Genomic DNA, 20699 nt, shown 5'->3' with positions numbered 1-20699 from the left:
TGATCTGCCTGCCTTGGCCTCCCAAAGTGCTGGGATTACAAGCATGAGCCACCACGCTTGGCCAGCATCTGGAAATTTAAGTTCCTATCACTCTTAGTTGTCATCTTACCCTAAGAATTCACTCATGCTGGTTGGGTGTAAAACAAACTGAATTAGTAGTTTATACTGCATTATGTCAAACAGTATATAGTAAGCCAGGCACAGTGGCTCAGGACTGTAATCTCAGCACTCTGGGAAGTCAAGGCAGGAGAATTGCTTAAGACCAGGAGTTCAAAGCTGCAGTGAAGTATGATTGTGCCACCGACCTCTACCCTGGGCAACAAAGCAAGACTCTACTGAAAGAAAAGAGAGGGGAGAGGGGGAAGAGGGGAGAGAGTGGGAGCACCTCTGAGCTAACAGGCAATTCAAGGACTTTAGAGGACAGTTTGACTAATGAGGTCTTTGCTCTGCTAGTTGACTTTAGAACCTAACCCACTGATGTTTACTGAAGAATTCAATCCTGCATGTGAAACAACACCCCAATTGCTCAGGGAACAACGGAGCACATGCAAACCATGGTCCCTGCGTCTTGGCTCTTAGGACGATGAGATGGTTGAAATGCAGGCATGGTACATCATTTTATTCAACCAGTAAGTATGGACCACACACTATCGGTAAGCCACTTCCTAGGCACTGAAGATGGCAGATCAATGTCTGTCTTAATAGTGTGCACCTTCAGTGGGGGGTTGAGTGGAGAGTGTAAAATACAGAAATAAAACATCAGGCCCCGCACATAATGATGTGTAGCACAGAGGAAGAAGAGCAGGGAAGGGGGTGCCACGGAGCTGCAGTTCTCACCAGGGACAGCTCCACTGAGCAGGGAATGCTCCCTGTGTTGGAGGAGGGGTGGGCCAGGTCCTCTGGCCATAGCAGGATGCCCACTTTTACTCTGATAAGCCCAGAGGCTTGCAGAGAGCTTGGGAAATCAGGTCGCCCTGCGATTCTCCATTTTCTGCACTCGCCTGCTGTGCTAATCCAGTCCTCCAAAGTCCTGATATCAAATAGGTGGCTCCTAGAGCTTGGGAGCTGGGGAGCCTGAGAGCACTCAGCCTCCACCTCCAACAGGTATAGTTCCTTTTGGGTCAAAATTTTACTGGGGCCACAGAGAAATGTGTCATGGAGAAATGTGCCACAGAGAAATGTGCCACTCTGCCTGCAAAGCAGCGAAACACACACCACAGAAGTTGAGCTTGACCACACTGGGGACAGAAACTAAGGCCTGAGGTCAGATGACACAGAATGCCTGGGGAATCCAAGAGCTGAGAGGTGCTCACTTGAGGCCTTCTCCCATGAGCAGGACAGGACTCTTTGGGTTCCAAGATGAGGCGGTTTCACTCAGCAGAGCCATTACCATCCACATTCCTTTCTCTCTTTTGTTTAAGTAACTACCTGTTTGAAAAGACTCATCAGACCCTCCATGGAGGTCACTCACCTCCTGGTCCCTGCCCTCAGAGAGCTGCAGATACACCTGCCAAGACAAGTGACACTTGAGAATTTATTTAAAAAACACATGGGCAGGCCAGGCATGGTGTCTCGTGCCTGTAATCCCAGTATTTTGGGAGGCCAAGGCAGGTGGATCACCTGAGGTCAGGAGTTCGAGACCAGCCTGGCCAACATGGTGAAACCCCATCTCTACTAAAAATACAAAATTAGCCAGGCATGGTGGTGTGCATCTGTAATCCCAGCTCCTCAGGAGGCTGAGGCAGGAGAATCACTAGAACCTGGGAGGCAGAGGCTGCAGTGAGCCAAGATTGCGCCACTGCACTCTAGCCTGGGCCACAGAGTAAGACTTCCTCTCAAAACAAGCAAACAAAACACACAGGCAAACTCAGCAGGAGCTATCACCTCTGTGACAGCAGGTGCTCTGCAGGGAGGTGGCCAGAGAATTCTAGGTCAGGGCAATAGTCATTCACAGCAGGCATAATTATAAAGTAGGGATTAGGACCGTCTCCCAGTCAGACCCATAGCTCCTGGAGGGCAGGGTCAGGGTTTGGGGCCAGTTTCTCCAGGGCACCGGGCAGCCTGTGCAACATGGGTGAGTGGGTGGATGGGCCGCAGCTTTGCTGCTGCTCCAGGCAGGGGCTCCACTCTTCAGCCTGAGGACCCTACTTCTGTTCACTTCGCTCCCATCGGCAAATTGGATGGCTGAGAGGTGTTCCAGACCTTTCTTGTCCCCTTAAACCATGACCAGTAAGCAAGTCCTACTAACTCCATGGTTTGAAGGCCCTCAGATCCACTATTTCATCTAACAGTCAAAGGGTGACAAGGAAGAGTCTGGACTTGGCCAATGTCCCAGATCTACCATGATCCCAAGAGATTGTAACTCACACTCTTCCCAACTGTTACGTGCCTCCACCCTCCCAAAGCCCTCCCCTGGACTCCTTCCCTGGCCTCCAAAGATACCTGCACCCCACTTTCCAGCAAACCTGGGCCTTCCTGAGCATTCCCCTGCCAGGCAATTCTTTGTCCCTTGTCTTATCTCCCCTTGAGAATGCTGGGACTCTTCCAATTGTATCACTGGGCCCTGCTCAGGTACCTGGTCCATGTGTGTTGAAGAAATGAGTACAAAGGTTTGGGGCTAACCTAAGTGGACCTCTTGTGCCATTCTTTTTTTGTTTGTTTGGAGACAGAGTCTCACTCTGTCGCCCAGGCTGGAGAGCAGTGGAGTGTTCTCGGTTCAACCTCCACCTCCTAGGTTCAAAACCTTCTGCCTCGGCCTCCCCAGTAGCTGGGACTACAGGTGCCCTCCACCACGCCTGGCTAATTTTTGTATTTTTAGTAGAGATGGGGTTTCATCATGTTGGCCAGGCTGGTCTCGAACTCCTGTCCTCAAATGATCCACCCACCTCGGCCTCCCAGTACTGTGATTACAGGCATGAGCCACAGCACCTGGCCCCTCCTGTGCCATTCTTAACCCAAAGGTCACTGCCCAGGGCGAGAACACAGTTGAAGCTGAGATGGACTTCACTGCCTCCTCAGGAAAGTACTTATGTTTATAGCCAAATATCCAGACTGGAAAAGACACCATTTCTTGAATTCCAGTCAACACCGTGACAAAGTGATCACAATGGGGCTAGGAGAGCCCATGTCTCAGCTGCTCTTGCGCCACCTCTGCTGTTTCAGAAGGGCCAGCATGGGGCCTTCTCTGCCATTATTTGGCAAATGTGGACAAGTCACTTATACACTCTGGTTGCTGTCTCAGCTGGACAAGTCCCACAGTGCTGCCAACTCCCTGGCTGACAAGTGAGAACAAAGCGTGCTCACTGGGCTGCACGCAGCAAAGAACCCCATTTCCCCCTGCTTCCCCAGCCTATTTAAATGGGTTTTTTTGTTGTTGTTGTTTGTTTGTTTGTGACGGAGTCTTGCTCTGTTACCCAGGCTGGATGGAGTGCAGTGGTGCGATCTCAGCTCGCTGCAAACTCCGCCTCCTGGGCTCAAGCAATTATCATGCCTCAGCCTCCTGAGTAGCTAGGATTACAGGTGCACACCACCATACCCAGCTAATTTTTGTATTTTTAGTAGAGATGGGGTTTCACTATGCTGGCCAGGCTGGTTTTGAACTCCTGACCTCAAGTGATCCACCCACCTTGGCCTCCCAAAGTGCTAGGATTACAGGTGTGAGCCACTGTGCCCGGCGTTTTTTGTTTTTTGTTTTTTTTTGTTTTTGTTTTTTGAGATGGAGTCTCACTCTGGAGTGCAGTGGTGTGATCTCAGCTCACTGAGCCTCCACCTCCTGGGGTTCAAGTGATTCTCCTGCCTCAGCCTCCCAAGCAGCTGGGATTAAAGGCAGACGCCACCACACCCAGCTAATTTTTGTTTTTTTTAGTGGTTTTTTTTTTTTTGAGACACAGTTTCGCTCTCATTGCCCAGGCTGAAGTGCAGTGGCCCTATCTCAAAGCTTACCACAACCTCTGCCTCTGGGGTTCAAGTTATTCTCCTGCCTCAGCCTCCCAAGTAGCTGGGATTACAGGAATGCACCACCATGCCCAACTAATTTTGTATTTTTAGTGGAGACAGGGTTTCACCATGTTGGTCAGGCTGGTTTCGAACTGATCTCAGGTGATCTGCCTACCTCAGCCTCCCAAAGTGTTGAGATAACAGGCGTGAGCCACAATACACAGGCTTCATGTTGCTCAGAACTGTGGACAACAGAGCCCACTTTCTTTCTGAAGTAATAAAGGTTGGAATTCTCCCTAAACCCTCCCAAGGCAACTCTCACACCCTTCTCTACCTACTTCTACCTGCCTTGGCCTCTCTTCCTTCTTAGAGGAAAAACCCAGACACTGGGACTAGATCTGAATTCAGACTTAATTATCATCGCTTGAACAATGACATCTCAGCAAGACCCTCTGTGTTTAGTGAACCCCCACTACACCTCCCTGTAGTAAGAATCAATGGTGCTGGATCACTCAGTGTACAGACCAAGCCAGGTATCGCCCACAAATCAGGAGCACTGAAAAGGTGACAAGAAATATTTTCTGGAAAAATGACCCAATATTACCAAAAATGCACCACAACTGCTTTCAAGGAAAGAATCAGAATGCTGCTGCCCATCCCCAACCCCCGCCCCAACCCTGCACTGCAGGCTTTGAACTGGTTTTGCTTTGTCTGCTGTCTGGTTTTGCTTTGTCTGCTGTTAGTCCTTAAGAGATGAGGGGACCCTCATCTCTTAAGGACTAACAGCAGATGCAGGCCTTCCTGTGGCCTGGGTGCTGCTCTTTACCTATCACATATGCAGTAAGCAAGGCCTGTCACACCAGTTCAAAGTGACAGAGAGGCCTCCATGTCTAGGCAGCCCTAGTCCCAGGATACCACTATAGTCACCAGAGCACTGCCTGATGACTCATGGAGTAGGAGAAGCAGTGACTAGGGCCGTTAGGCCCACAGGTTCAGGAGCAGCCAGGCCAGTGTCTTCCCGAGTGGGCAGCCTTCTGGGAAGGGGGAGGTTCTGGTACAGGCCCTAGGCACCCCCCTCTGCTACACTGTATTGCAAGGTAGCCTCTACCACCTCCCACAGGGACTGTGGCTGGGAGTCCTGACTGGGCAGAGATGGAAACAAACTTTTTGTGGGATCCTAGAAAGGGGCACATTTCCACTGTGAGCAGTCTATTTCTAAATCCCCTCATGGGGAGAAAGGGAACCTCCTGTCACCACTGCCAGCCTGGCTCGCTCTCTCCATCCTCCCCACGGAGTGCCAAGGTCCTCTGCAGAGCTGTCACCTTCTCACAAGCACTTCCTCCACCTACAAGACAGTGAGATGACATAAAATGCCACAACTTTAACTGCCACATTTCCCTGTGTTTCTACTCTATGAGTAGAAACATGCCCATGCCCTTGTAACCATGTTCCTCAAAGTGGAGACACATTTTTCACAGGGCCTGTCCTTTCTCTCTAACCAACGCAACTGAGTAGGATGAAGCGCGGGTGTTTGTTGCTATAGAACAAAGCACCTGGGCCCAAGGGTCTCAAAGCCATGCCCTGTAGTCCATCAGCACCATGAGCTCAATTGCACTACACATCGCAGTTCCCATAGGAGCTTAGAAAACACACACCGAACTGGCAGGTTCAACATGGACAAGATTACAGTATAAAGAGTTGACATGGAGCTGCAGGCTGACTAATGGCTTCAATTACTGTCAACGTGCTAATGTGATCCGCTGGGGCAAGCTGGCCTTCAGGACGCATTCTGTTAGCTCCTTCTCAAAACAATTTTATTCCCTTTAGTATTACTCTACATCACACAGTCAATGTCTGGATGCTTTTAAATTCTTGTAAGAAGTCAAGCATGGTAGCTCCTGCCTGTAATCCCAGCACTTTGGGAGGCTGAGGCGAGAGGATCACTTAAGCCCAGTAGTTAGAGACCAACCTGGGTAAAACAATGACATGCCATCTCTACAAAAAAGTAAAAAATTAGCCGGGCATAGTGTGCATGCCTGTAGTTCCAGGTACTCAGGAGCTCACTGGAGCCCAGGAGTCTCAAGCCTGCGGTGAACCATGACGGTACCGCTGCACTCCAGCCTAGGCCACTGAATAAATAAATGAAGCCTTGCAAGAGCACCTGGTTCCAGAGACCCATCCTATGGAAAAGCCTCCAAACTCCTTCAAATTCTCAAGGCTGAGAGAGGGATTTCTAAATACTCAGGACTTCCATTAAGGTAAAAACCATTAAGAAAATAAAAAAAATCAAACCCTATAAACAATTTTAAGACTCTAATTAATGATATGCATGCTTAACTATTTGGGAGGGAAAGGCACTGATGTCTGCAACTTCCTTTGACACCAAAAACAAGAGGGTCTGTTGGGTGGACAGATATGAGATGAAATACAATAAAATGTGAACTGTACATTCTAGGTGGTGGTCTGTGATGTTCACTGTATAGTTCCTTCGACTTTTTTGTGTTTCACGTTTTTCATAACTCAATGTGTGGAGGGGGCGTCTTCTGAGTCTGGCAAATGACCGGGCATAAGCACTCCGGTTAAGGGCAGAGGGCAAGGCAGAGCTGGCACGCCTCCCTCCACCCAGTTCTCCTTAAGTTGGCCCCAAGGGAAGCAGCAAAGAACCCAGGAGACAGGTCAATTGCCCAGGCACCGCCCTGCACAGCATCAGGCCCCAGAAGAAACTGGCAGAAACGCTAAGGAACGTCCCTGCCCAGGGCCCGCCATCATCCTCTTTAGAACAGGTTCTCAGACCCAGCTGCGCCCGGGAATGATCCGGGGAGCCTGCTAAATTCAGATTCCCGGGCCGCGCGTCGGAACTACAGAATCGCAACACCTGGGTGGGCCCCAGTAATCTGCCCGTTTCCCAAGGGCCCTAGGTGGTTCTGACGCAGAGGATCCTGAGCTCACCTTTGGAGGAACTCACAGCCGCTCGCCCCACCTCACCTGACACCTGCTGAGAAGCCCCTCAGGAGAACCTGCTAAGCCTCGACTGCGCGCCTCCCGGCCCAAAGCCAGACCAGGCCGCCGCCACCTCCGCCGCGGGTGCGCAGCCGAGCGCCACATCCACACGTCGGCGAGCCGGGCGCGGGTCAGGGCGCCGCTGGGCTCCGGGACCGCCAAGGTCACCCGCAGGGCTCCGCAGGGGCGGCTCGGCCGCGGGGCGCCTCCCCGACCCTCTTTCCTTGAGAAAACAGCTCCCGCCCCTCCCCTCCCCTCCCCGTCTCGGGCTGCAAAACGGAGATGGCAATTTCCACCACCTTCCCTGACAGAAAAGAGTGCGGGCAAGCTAGGGGCCATTTCGGGCGCACAACTCCGCGGTACACAGCCGGGCGCCCAGGTGGGCCCCGCCACCGCTGCCGCTTCGACATCCCCAGGGCCGCTGTCGGTCTCGGCAGCACCCTGAGGGGAGGACGGCCCCCGCGATGCCGCACCCCCGGCCCCATTTTACCTCCAGAAGCCCGGCGCCTGAGGCCGGCCGAAAGCGGAGACTGGCCGGGGTCCCGCCAGGCGCCAGCGGACTAGACCCTCAGCCCGGCGGGGCTTTGCGCGCACAACGACCCCCGCCGCGCAGAGGCTTCTGGGACGTGTAGTCCGCCCGGTCGTCCCCAGCTCGCTCTGCCGGACAGGGGACTATGATGCCCAGCATGCACCGCGCAGGCGCCGCCAGCGGGTGCGGGGAGTGGGCGCCTCGGTCTGAGGTCACGCCCCGACCTGAGGGGCGCCGGCGCCCAGATCCTTCCTTCAGGGAGGATGGCTCCCGCGGGAAGCCGTTTGCGAGTGCGTCCTGTCGAACTCACCGTCCCCGCAGCCCCTGGACAGCTGCTGCAGGAGCAGGAATGGACGCCTAGGCAGCTGGCGGTCGCGCTTCTGTCAGAAGGAGGCGGGTAGACTTTGGACCACAGCCGAAGCCTGTGACGTCACGGAGGGAGCGTGGTCTCTGGAGGCACGTGATGCTCCTTGGTGACATCAGTGGGAGCCGGGGAGGGGGGAGCTTTTCGGCCTGGAGCGGGGCCTGAGCGCTGGGATTCTTGGGGCCAGTTTCCCCATTGTATACGAGGCGAGAGAACAGGGAAAGAATCCTCCCTGTCAGCGCCTCCTCTTCCTTCACTCATGCCAGCAGCAAGGCAGGGCATCTTCCTCCAAGGCTGCATTTTTTTCCTTTATGCCACTAATATTTATTGAGTTTGGGAGGCACATTACATAAAGCCTTGAAACACACAGTCACTGTCCCTGCGCTTGAAACTGCCTTTGCAAAAATTGTAACAAAATTATGACGGCGAAGGACAGCTGACCACTTCATCTTGCTTTTAACCTCCAGGTTGTCCTTGTTCATTCCTAGGCATAGGCGGAACTAACTTTGGGAGCAACTTAGTTTATAGTTTGTGAAACAAAGATAGTAACAAACCCCCTTTCCCAAAACAAACCCCCTTCTTGCCTGAAAACCAGGTCCCCTTTGTAAGACTAACGCATTAGCTGCAAGACAAGAAATTATGGTTTAGGGCCCAGAACAGTGGCTCATGCCTGTAATCCCAGCACTTTGGGAGGCCACAGCAGGTAGATCACTTGAGGTCAGGAGTTTGAGACCAGCCTGCCAACATGGTGAAACCCTGTCTCTATTTAAAAATACAAAAATTGAGGCCGGGCGCGGTGGCTCAAGCCTGTAATCCCAGCACTTTGGGAGGCCGAGGCGGGTGGATCACAAGGTCGAGAGATCGAGACCAACCTGGTCAACATGGTGAAACCCTGTCTCTACTAAAAATACAAAAAATTAGCTGGGCATGGTGGCGCGTGCCTATAATCCCAGCTACTCAGGAGGCTGAGGCAGGAGAATTGCCTGAACCCAGGAGGCGGAGGTTGCGGTGAGCCGAGATCGCGCCATTGCACTCCAGCCTGGGTAACAAGAGCGAAACTCCGTCTCAAAAAAAAAAAAAAAAAAAAAAAAATACAAAAATTGGCCGGGCGCGGTGGTTCACGCCTTTAATCCCAGCACTTTGGGAGGCCGAGGTGGGTGGATCACGAGGTCAAGAAATCGAGACCATCCTGGTCAACATGGTGAAACCCCGTCTCTACTAAAAATGCAAAAAATTAGCTGGGCATGGTGGCGCGTGCCTGTAATCCCAGCTACTCAGGAGGCTGAGGCAGGAGAATTGCCTGAACCCAGGAGGCGGAGGTTGCGGTGAGCCGAGATCGCGCCATTGCATGCCAGCCTGGGTAACAAGAGCGAAACTCTGTCTCAAAAAAAAAAAAAAAAAAAAATTAGGCAGGTGTGGTGGCACGCACCTGTAATGCCAGCTACTAAGGAGGCTGAGGCACAAGAATTGCTTGAATCCAGGAGTCAGAGGTTGCAGTGAGCTGACTGTGCCTCTGCACTCTAACCTGAGAGACAGAGCAAGACTCCATCTCAAGAAAAAAAAATCATGGTTTAGGATTTATGCACCCAGAGGCCACAAGATTCTAAACCTCCCCAGCTGATCCTAGGTGTAACATCACTATTGTAAAACCTAAGACTGTAGGCTCAGACCACAATGCAAAGTTAGGAAAAACAACAACAACAACAAAAAAAAAAACCTAAGACTGATGCACCAGCGAAGACCACCCAGATCTGGCTCAGTCAGTTCTTCCATCCTTTAACACCCTATGATTTCATCTCCCACCCAACCAGTCAGCACTGCCTATCCCTTGGCAGCTTATCCACCAAATTACCCTTTAAAAACCAGGCTCTGAGGGCCTGTTGTGGTGGCTCATGCCTGTAATCCCAACACTTTGGGAGGCCAAGGCAGGTGAATCACGAGGTCAGGAGATCGAGACCATCCTAGTCATGGTGAAACCCTATCTCTACTAAAATACAAAAAATTAGCTGGGCATGGTGTTGCTCACCTGTAGTCTCAGCTACTCAGGAGGCTGAGACAAAGGAATCACTTGAACCTGGGAGACAGAGGTTGCAGCAAGCCAAGATTGTGCCACTGCACTCCAACCTGAGTGACAGAGTGAGACTCCATCTCAAAAAAAAAAAAAAAAAAAAAGGATTCTATTCTGGAATGCCTCTGGGTGAGAGACTCAATAAAGTGAGGATGTCAGTGGGGTAGGTTGGATCCAAATCATGTTGAGATTTGTATGTTATTTTAAGAACTCTGGCGTGGCACGGTGGCTCACCCACTGATGTAATCCCAGCACTTTGGGAGACTGAGGCAGGAGGCTTACTTGAGGTCAGGAGTTAAAGACCAGCCTGGTTAACTTGGTGAAACCCACCCCTACACCATCTCTACTGAAAATACAAAAATTAGCTGGATGTGTGCACATGTGATCCCAGCTACTTGGGAAGCTGAGGTAGGAGAATTGCTTGAACCTGGGAGGCAGAGGTTGCAGCAAGCTGAGAACACAACCACTGCTCCCCAGCCTGGACAACAAAGCAAGACTCCATCTCAAACAAGAAAAAAGAAAAAAAAACCCTCTGGATTCTTTTTTATTTTTATTTTTATTTTTTTGAGCTAGGATCTTGATCTGGCACCCAGGCTGGAGTACAGTGACATGATCATAGCTCACTGTGACTGTGAACTAGGCTCAAGCAGTCTTCCGCCTCAGCCTCCCGAGTAGCTGGGACTATAGGCATAAGCCACCATGCCTGGCTGGAGTTTGGATTTTATTTCAAGTGGAATTTAAAGTCCTTGAAGAGTTTTAAGTGGTAACATGGCACTCAGTCTTCATTATTTATGGATTTTGTGTTTGCAGAGTTCTCTATTCACTAACATTTATTTCTAACCCCAAAATCAATACTTGTGGTGTTTTCTCATTCATTCATGGACATGAGGATCCTGCACATTCTCTGCTGAGGTCAAATAAGGCAACGCTGACCTGGCATGATGGCACTCACCTGTAGTCACAGCCACTCAGGAGGCTGAGGTAGGAGGATCGCTTCAGCCCAGCAGTTTGAGGCTTCCATTAGCTGGGATTGCACCATTGCACTCCAGCCTGGGCAACAGAGCGAGACTCTGTCTCTGAAAAGAATAGGACAGTGCTGCCTACAAGTCTCCTTTTTGGTTATTTAGTCTCATCTTTTTCTCATTTTTTGTGCTTTTTGTTGGTGATTCTGCTGTTTCAAATGGCCCTTAGTGTAGTGCGGAAGTGCTGTCTAGCACTCCTAAGTGCAAGAACGTGGTGATATGCCTTGAGGAGAAAACAGCTGTGCTCAGTTCACTTGGTGCAGGCAATTGAGTGAGACTACCCTGAATCAACAGTATATGTTAACAAAGTTGCCTTTAAACAGAAACACCCAGAAAACACAGTTATGTATTGATTGGCTGACCAAAATGTTGCCTCCACAGGCTCGCAGTAACTTAACCCAATAGTTCCCCCAGAAGCAGTGATTCAGTATTTGCTAATTCAGCCTGTGTGGCAACTTACTAGAACCAACAGTCTACCTCGGAGAATGAGACCGAACTTAATATGATTTGATTGACATTTCACAGGATCATCTGACTATGGTGTGGAGAATGGTTTAGACCAAGAGAGGCAATTAGAAGGCTGTGAGACCAGCACATATGTAATTCCGAAATTTCCAGGCTGGGCACTATGGCTCCTACCTGTAATCCCAACACGTTGGGAGGATGAAGCCAAGAGTTTGAGACCAGCCTGAGCAACATAGTGAGTCTCCCATATCTACAAAAAAAACTATAAAATTAAAAAATTAGACAGGTGTGGTGGCTCACACCCATAGTCCCACCTACTTGGGAGGCTGAGGCAGGAGAATCACTTAAGCTCAGGAGTTTGAGACTGCAGTGAGCTAGAATTGTGCCTCTACATTCCAGCTTGAGCAACACAGTGAGACTCTGTCTCTAAAAAAATAATATCAAAAAATAAAAAGTTTTAAGTAACCATATTAAAAGTGTAAAAAGAGACAGGTGAAATTAATTTTAGTAATAAATTTAACTCAGTATATCCAAAATATTGTTTCAATAGTCAACATAAAAAATTATCAGCCAGATATGGTGGCTTACACCTGTAATCCCAGAATTTTGGGAGGCCAAGGTGGTGGATCACCTGAAGTCGGAGTCCAAGACCAGACTGGCCAACATGGTGAAACCTGTCTCTACTACAAACAGAAAAGATTAGCTGGGTGTGGTGGCAGGCGCCTATAATTCCAGCTACTCGGGAGGCTGACGCAAGAGAATCACTTCAACCCAGCAGACAGAGGTTGCAGTGAGCCAAGATGGTGCCACTGCATTCCAGCCTGGGTGACAAAAGCTAAACTTTGTTTCAAAAAATAATTATCAATGATATATTTTACTTTCTTTTCACACTAAGTTTTTGAAATGCAGTGTGCACTTTATATTTACAGGACATCTCAAATTGGAGCAGCCATATTTCACGGGCTTAGTGGCCACATGTGGCTTGTGGCTACTGTATTGGATAGCACAGATCTAGAATATTTATTCATTTACTCATTTGACCAAGCAAGGTCCTATTCTAGGCCTGGAAATACACAACATGGAATAAAGCCCAATCTCTGTCCTCAAAGTGCACACAGTCCAGCACGGGAGACTAATGTAATAGCTTACATTCAAGATGTCAAAACAGAGTGCTTTGAGAGGTCAGGAGAGGGAGTGCCCGAAGAAGGAGGGCTTCAGCAAGGAGCACGTTTAAGCTGGGACTTCAAGGATCTGTAGGATTCCCCAGTTGAAAGAAGTGGGGAAGGACACTCCAAGCAGTGAGAGCTGCTGATGCAAAGTTGCAGAGAAATGAAATGCAGAGTGTGTGGGGAAATGCAAGCAGTTCTGTATGGCTGGATGGTAGGCGATGAAGGTGGAGGGCAGAGGGTGAGGAAAGATGAGGGTCTTATAGACCAATCTATGGAATTTAGAATGTATCCTGTTTGGTAGGTAGGGGGTGATTTAATGTTGAGAATCTTGGGCTGAGTGATATGACCAGATTCATATTTCAATTAATTAATTAATTAATTATTAAAATAGAGACAGGGTCTTGCTAGGTTGCCAAGGTGGTCTTGAACTCCTGGGCGCAAGTGATCCTCTCACCTCAGCTACCCAAAGTGCTAGGATTACAGGCGTGAGTCACCATATCCAGCCAAGATCCTTGTTTTATTTTTTTATGTTTGTTTTTGCAGTGGTGTGATCTTGGCTCACTGCAACCTCTGCCTCTTGGCAAGGGATTCTTCTGCCTCAGCCTCCCAAGTACCTGGAATTACAGGCATGCACCATCACAACCGGTTAATTTTTATATTTTTAGTAGAGACAGGGTTTCACCACATTGGCCAGGCCAGACTCAAAACTCCTGACCTCAAGTGATCCCCCCACCTAGGCCCCCCAAAATGCTGGGATTACAGGCATGAGCCACTGTGCCCAGCCAGGATTCATGTTTTAGACAAATCATTCTGACAGTGTGGAGGGGGTGGAAATTTGAGGCAGGAATACCCAAGGGAAGGGAAGGGGCTCTGGGATGGATCCAGACAAAGGACCAGTGAAAACTAAGAAGAGGGTCATGGAGCAGGGCTTAGCACAGGCAAAGGGGTGGTCCCAAGTGTCCCATGCAGTAAAAGTCAGGTAGAACAGTCAATGTGAACCTTACTGTGCCAGGCGCTGGGTGAAATCTTGCCGATGAAGAAGTGGAGGGTTTGAGAGCCAGTGAGAGCTGGAAATGTAGTCAGCTGGAGCTGGTTCAAGTCTTACGCCGTACCACTTCACGGCCCTCTCCAAAATACTTCATTTTTCTGAATGGGTGCGATGGCTCACTCCGGTAATCCCAGAACTTTGGGAGGCCAAGACAGGCAGATAACTGGAGTGCAGGAGTTTGAGACCAACCTGGGCAACACGGCCAAACCCCGTATCTACAAAAATACAAAAATTTTAGCTGGATGTGGTGTGCGTGTCTGTGGCCCCAGCTACTCTGGAGACTGAAGTGAGAGGATTGCTTAAAGCCAGGAGGCAGGAGTTGCAGTGAGCCTGGTGATCACACTGCTGCACTCCAGCCTGGGTGAGAGAGGTGACCCTGTCTCAAATATATATATTTAATTTTTATTTTTATTTCATTTTTTAAAATTTCGTATCTAGCCTCCATGCTTATATATTTAATTTTTCTAATTACCAAATGGCGATAAACCTAATCCCAATTTCATGGGTCTGTTGTGAGGATGGGGTGACTTAATGCATTTAGGTCACTGCTCAGAGTGCCTGGCACACAGTCAGCCCTCAGACCAATGGCAGCTGGTATTGTTAGCCTTTAAGTGCTCTGGGCCTCAGCTCCCTCACCCACAAAAACGAAATTGTCTTAACTGGGCATGGTGGCACATGCCTGTAGTCCTAGCTATTCAGGAGGCTGAAGGAGAATTGCTTGAACCCAGGAGGCAGAGGTTGCAGTGAGCTGAGATAGCACCAGTGCACTCAAGCCTGGTGACCGAGCAAGACTCCGTCTCAAAAAAAAAAAAAAAAAAAAAAAAGAAATTGTCATCTCTCACCTGCTGTTGACAGGAATCAGGGACTAGATAAGACAACTGAAGTGTATGTGCAAACGTAAAGGTGATATTCCTTGAAAGGTTGAACATAGAGTCACTATGTGACCCAGAAATCCCACTCCTAGGATTGCCCCTGAGAGAAATGAAAACACATAGCCACATGAAAACCTGTAATACACAAATATGCATAGCAGGTATTCATATCGTATTATGGATGTTTATATTCATAATAGCCAAAAAGTCAAAACAACTGACAAAGGTTCTCCTTGACCAGACATGAGTTGGGTGCTCCTCTGAATCCTCTCCCCAAGCAGACCTCAACTTTTGGACTTCTGTGTCTGTGTTTGCATTACCCAATTGTTTGTTTGGAGACAAGGTCTTGCTCTGTCACCCAGGCTGGAGTGCAGTGGTGTGATCATAGCTCACTACAGCCTCAAGCTCCTGAGCTTAAGCGATCCTCCTGTCTCGGCCTCCCAAGTAGCCGGGACTGCAGGTACATGCAACTACACCCAGCTATTTTTTTTTTTTTTTTCAAATTTGTCGTAGAGACAGGTCTTGATATGTTGCCCAAGCTGGTCTCAACCTCCTGAACTCAAGCAATCCTTGTGCTTTGGCCTCCCAAAGTGTTGAGATTACGGACATAAGCCACTGCACCCAGCTGAGGTGCTCAGTTTCAACAAGAATTCTATGAAATTGATTAAGCCAGAATCTCCCCTGAATATCTGACTAAATTTCACAACCCCCATCATCCTCCAGGTGTTATTTGATCACCCTGACTTGCCTTCAACAAGAATCTTGTTAGAATCAATTTAGCAAAGAATTACCCTACTCTTAGTAACTTTCCATCCACCAACAGCACCCGCCTCCCACTCCTTGGCTGTAAATCTCTACTTTTCCTTGCTGCAGTCGGAGTTGAGCCTATTTCTGTACTGAGGTCTCTTTCCCCCTATTGCGGTAGTCCTGAACAAAATCTGTTTTTACAGCTTCATCTATCATTGAGCTCTGACTTTCTTTTTCTCTTTTTCCTTTTTTTTTTCTTTGAGACAGAGTCTTGCTCTGTTGCCCAGGCTGGAGTGCAGTGGCACAATCTCGGCTCACCACAACCTCCACCTTCCAGGTTCAAGCGATTCTCCTGCCTCAGCCTCCTGAGTAGCTGGGACTACAGAGGCATGCCACCATGCCTGGCTAATTTTTGTATTTTTAGTAGACATGGGGTTTCATTATGTTAGTAAGGCTGATCTCGGACTCCTGACCTTGTGATCCACCTGCCTTGTCCTCCTGAAGTGTTAGTATTACAGGTGTGAGCCATCTTGCCTGGCCTCTTTTTCTTTTCTTTCTTTCTTTCTTTCTTTTTTTTTTTTTTTTAAAGAGATAGGGTCTCACTGTATTGCCCAGGCGGGAGTGCAGTGGCGCAATCATGGCTCACTGCAGCCTTGACCTCCCAGGCTCAAGTGATCTTCCTGCCTCAGCCTCTTGAGGAGCTAGGACTACAGGCATGTGCCATTATGCTCAGCTATTTATTTGTTATTTGCTATTTTTGTAGAGACAGGATCTCACCTCGTTGCCCAAGCTGGCCTCAAATTCCTGGGCTCAAGCAGTCCTCCCATCTTAGCATCCCAAAGTGCTGAGATTATAGGAATAAGCCATCACACCTGACAGCTCTGGTTTTCTTTGACACTACCAAAATGTTCATCAGCTGATAAATGGATAAACAACATGTGATTGCTCCATATAATGCAGTATTATTCATTCCATACAAATGAGTGAAGCACTGATCCATGCTACAGTGTAGATGAACTTGGAGAACATTCTGAGTGAAAGAAGCCATCCATTCTCTCTTTTCTGTCTTTTTTTTCTTTTTGTGGAGAATGGGGTCTCTATATATTGCCCAGGCATGTCACTAATTCCTGGGCTTAAGTCCTCCTGCCTCTGCCTTCCTAAAAGCTAGGATTACAGGCGTAAGCCACTGCCCCTGACAAAAGAAGCCATTCCCAAGTGAAAGAAGCCAGTCACAGAAGACCACTTACTGTTTTTTTCTTTTGAGACAGAGTCTCGCTCTGTCACCCAGATTGGAGTGCAGTGGTGTGATCCTGGCTCCCTGAAATCTCCACATCCCGGGTTCAAGTGATTCTCCTGCTTCAGCCTCCTAAGTAGCTGGAATTACAGGTGTGCCTGCCACCAAATCTAGCTAGTTTTTTGTATTTATAGTAGAGATGGGGTTTCACCTTCTTGGCCAAGCTGGTCTCAAACTTCTGACCTCAAGTAATCCCCCGACCTTGGCCTCCCAAAGTGCTGGGATTACAGGTGTGAACCACTGCACATGGCCCACTTATTGTGTGATTCAGTTTACATAAAATGTCCAGAATAGTCAAACCCATAGAGACAGACAGTCAGAAAATAGATTAGTGGTTACCTAGGGCAGGGAGAGTTCAGGCGAAATGGGAGGTAAGTGCTAATGGGTAACGGTTTTCTTTTTTCTTCCTTTCTTTTTCTTTTCTTTCTTTCTTTTTTTTTTTTTTAAGAGATGAGGTCTCCCTGTATTGCCAGGTTGGTGTAAACTCCTGACCTCAAACCATCTTCAGTCCTCCTTTCTCGGCTTCCTAGGTAGCTGAGACTGCCACTGTGCCTGACTGAGTTTTCTTTTTAGGATAATGAAATATTCTAAAATTGATGATCATGATATTTACAACCATCTACAAATATACTAAAAGCCATTAAATTGTACATTTTAAATGGGCGGATCATATGTTAGGTGAATTATGTCTTAATAAAGCCATTATCAAAAACACAGGGGTTGGGCTTCACAAAAATCAGCCCCAGGAGAATTCAGACGTGGGATGAAATAAGAAAGTAAAGGCAGGCCCAGAGACAGGATGATGTCCCTTGTGTTCTACCCCACTCGCTGTCAGATCAGGAGCTCACGGCTACCCCGAGCAGTGTTATTTTCAGGCTTGCAGTGGAGCTGCTTGTGTCATCTCTCCCTGGGCAACGTTCACTTTCTGCAGAACGCAGTTCCTCCTCCCTGGCTCCCAAGGCGCACCTCTGAGCCTCACAACGGGACTGCAAAGCCACCACCTTTTATTTTTAGTCTAGATTTCACCACAACTGGGGCAGGAGGAGCGCTGTAGGCCCGGCGCATCTTCAGTGACAAGTGTCTTTGCACCTCGTGGCACCTGCTACCAGAAGACCATTCTCCACCAGTGGGGGAACACCTGGTCTTTTCATACTTCTAGGGCAGCCCATGGGGTTCCCAAGAACTTTTGCTCCTAGAAGGATGAAAAGCAGGAGCTTGGCCGGGTACCGTGGCTCACGCCTGTAATCCCAGCACTTTGGGAGGCCAAGGTGGGCAGATCCCCTAAGGTCAGGAGTTTGAGACCAGCCTGGCCAACATGGTGAAACCCTGTATCTACTAAAAATACAGAAATTAGCCGGGCATATTGGTGGGTGCCTGTAATCCCAGCTACTCAGGAGGCTGGGGCAGGAGAACCACTTGTACCTGGGAAGGAGAGGTTGCAGCAAGCAGAGATATTGCCACTGCACTCCATCCTGGGTGACAGAGTGAGCTTCTGTCTCAAAAAAAGAAAAGTGGGAGCCCTTCCACCTTCTCTACAATCAGTGCCATCTGCTGGCAACACAGTGGCACGGGGATGTGGTAGAGTCCCTTTTCCTTGCCTTTCCTTTCCTGACTTGCAGTTTGCATCACAGAGACGCAGGGATATAATGTTTATCTCTCTTAGTTTCGTTCTTTTAGGCCAGAGTTAAAATAAGGACTGATTCTCATATGGAGACCCCATAAAGAAAAGTGCCTATCAGTGTTGACCTTGGAGAATTTTCACAAACTTCACTCACTGGTGCAATCAGTACCACCTCAAAACAGAACACCAGATGGGCACAGTGGGTCACACCTGTAATCTCAGCACTTTGGGAGGCCAAAGCGGGTGGATCATCTGAGGTCAGGAGTTCGAGGCCAACGTGGGGAAACCCTGTCTCTACTAAAAATAGAAAAATTAGCCGTATGCAGTGGCAGGCACCTGTAATTCCAGCTACATGGGAGGCTGAGGCAGGAGAATCACTTGAATCTGGGAGGCAGGTGGAGGATTGCAGTGAGCTGAGATCACGACACTGCACTCCAGCCTGGGCAACATAGGGAGACCCTGTCTCAAAAAAAAAAAGGAGCCTGGCATCTCCCCACTGTCTTGCTTCCTTTCTCACCATGCGACATGTTGGCTTCCCTTCACCTTCCACAATTTTAAGATTGCTGAGGCCTCACCAGGAGCAGATGCTGGCACTGTGCTTTGTGTACAGCCTGCATAACCCTGAGTAAAATGTCTCAGGTACTCTTTTATAGCAATGCAAACAAACTCATACACTCATTTTGCCTGTTTTTGTATCTTGTTATTAATTGGAGCTGCTTAGAGCATACACTGGGTAATTTTTTTTTTTTTTTGAGACAGAGTTTCACTCTTATTGCCCCCACTGGAGTGAAATGGCATGATCTCTGCTCACTGCAGCCTCCACCTCCCAGGCTCAAGCAATTCTCCTGCCTCAGCCTTCTCAGTAGCTGGGATTACAGGTACTCACCCAGATACTTTTTATATTTTTAGTAGAGACCAGTGTTTCACTATGTTGGCCAAGTTGGTCTCGAACTACTAACCTCAGGTGATCCACCCACCTCAGCCTCCCAGCCACAGTGCTGGGATTACAGTAATTTTTGTAATGCAAAACCCGAGGGCATTTTGAATACAGTTCTGCACGTCAGGGCAAAGACTGACTGGTCTGAGGAGATACCTCTCTCCTCCCATGTCCTCTGCTTCCTCCTTTGCCCCCTTTCTAGCATCAAGCTGATGCATTATTGCCTTGAATGCCTAAACAAAATTATGTGCTTATTTTGGGAGATGCAGCTAATGTCAGTGAGCACTTTGTGGTGGGTATCATGCCATGCTCTTTACCTCCCTTCATCTTGGCAAGGAACTGCAGATGTCTACCTCCAGCTCCTAAAGCTACATGGAGGGTTTAAGGCACAGGCTCAGGGTCACACAGCCCATGCCCAGAAGACCTCAGGTCTTGTGGTTCTAGCCTGAGGGTGCTGCTCACTGCCCAAGCTGCTCTCCTGGCATGGGTATGAACCAGCAAACACTGAAGTGAGAGAAGAAGCTGTTATATTCAGGCCAGTTTTGTTTTTGTTTTTGTTTTTGTTTTTCAAAAATCTTTCTTTATATCCAGCAAGAACTGGGAAGGAGCCCACTAGAGCTGAGCCAGCAACCCAAAAGGAATCCACGTTGTGGACCTCTTAATTTGTTTGAATTGTTGCAGATTCCCAAAATTCTGATACAGAAAAGTGCTAGGGTTGAGTGCGGTGGCTCACACCTGTAATCCCAGCACTTTGGGAGGCTGAGGCCGGAGGATCACTTGAGACCAGGAGTTTGAGACCAACTTGGCCAACATGGTGAGACCCCCATCTCCACAATAATAAAAATAAAAATAATTAGCCAGGAGAGGTGGTGCACACCTATAGTTCTAGCTACTCAGAAGTTGAGGCAGGAGGATTGTTGGAACTCAGGTGTTTGAGGTTGCATGAGCTATGATAGCACCACTGCGCTCCAGCCTGGGTGACAGTGAGACCCTTTCTCAAAAAAAAGTGCTTGTATTAGAAGCGAACAGCTTGATGAATTTTCCCAAACTGACCATACCAGTGTGCCAACTCCCTGCAACTAGGCTTCATGCTTCCTTCCAAGCATGAGGTCACCCAAGAGTAACCACTCCCCTCACCTCCAACACCTAAGATTTGTTTTCTCCGTTTAGGGACCTTTTTTTTTTTTTTTAGACAGAGTTTCACTCTTGTTGCCCAGGCTGGAGTGCAATGGTACGATCTCAGCTCACCGCAACCTCCGCCTCCCGGGCTCAAGTGATTCTCCTGCATCAGCCTCCCAAGTAGCTGGGACTACAAGCATGCACCACCATGCCTGACTAATTTTGTATTTTTAGTAGAGACAGGGTTTCTCCATATTGGTCAGGCTGGTCTTGAACTACCGACCTTAGGTAATCCGCCTGCCTCAGCCTCCCAAAGTGCTGGGATTACAGGCATGAGCCACCATGCCCAGCCTTTTTTTTTTTTTTTTAAGTTCTGAGATACATGTTCTGAATGTACAGTTTTGTTACATAGGTATGCATGTGCTATGGTGGCTTGCTGCACCTCTCAACCAGTCATCTAGGTTTTAAGCCCCACGAAGATTAGGTATTTGTCCTAATGCTTTCCCTC

The 20699-nt window shown here is 48.7% G+C and overlaps 1 protein-coding gene across 2 annotated transcripts in view; it reads right to left on the bottom strand.

Annotated features, from left to right (window-relative positions):
- CDIP1 (cell death inducing p53 target 1) overlaps positions 1-7753 on the bottom strand; it is a 28659-nt gene extending 20906 nt beyond the window's left edge. The window contains exon 1 of one of the 2 annotated variants that reach the window (XM_003928481.4): positions 7427-7753. The gene's annotated coding sequence lies outside the window, so the exon portion shown is untranslated. The remainder of the gene's footprint in view (positions 1-7426) is intronic. The other variant, XM_074381652.1, reaches the window with a different exon arrangement.
- Positions 7754-20699: the final 12946 nt, after the last annotated feature.

Source organism: Saimiri boliviensis, chromosome 12 (genome assembly GCF_048565385.1).
Source record: "Saimiri boliviensis isolate mSaiBol1 chromosome 12, mSaiBol1.pri, whole genome shotgun sequence".
Taxonomy (NCBI): Eukaryota; Metazoa; Chordata; class Mammalia; order Primates; family Cebidae; genus Saimiri; species Saimiri boliviensis.
The sequence above is the reverse complement of the archived record's forward strand: the minus strand, read 5'-3'. Positions and strand labels throughout refer to the sequence as shown.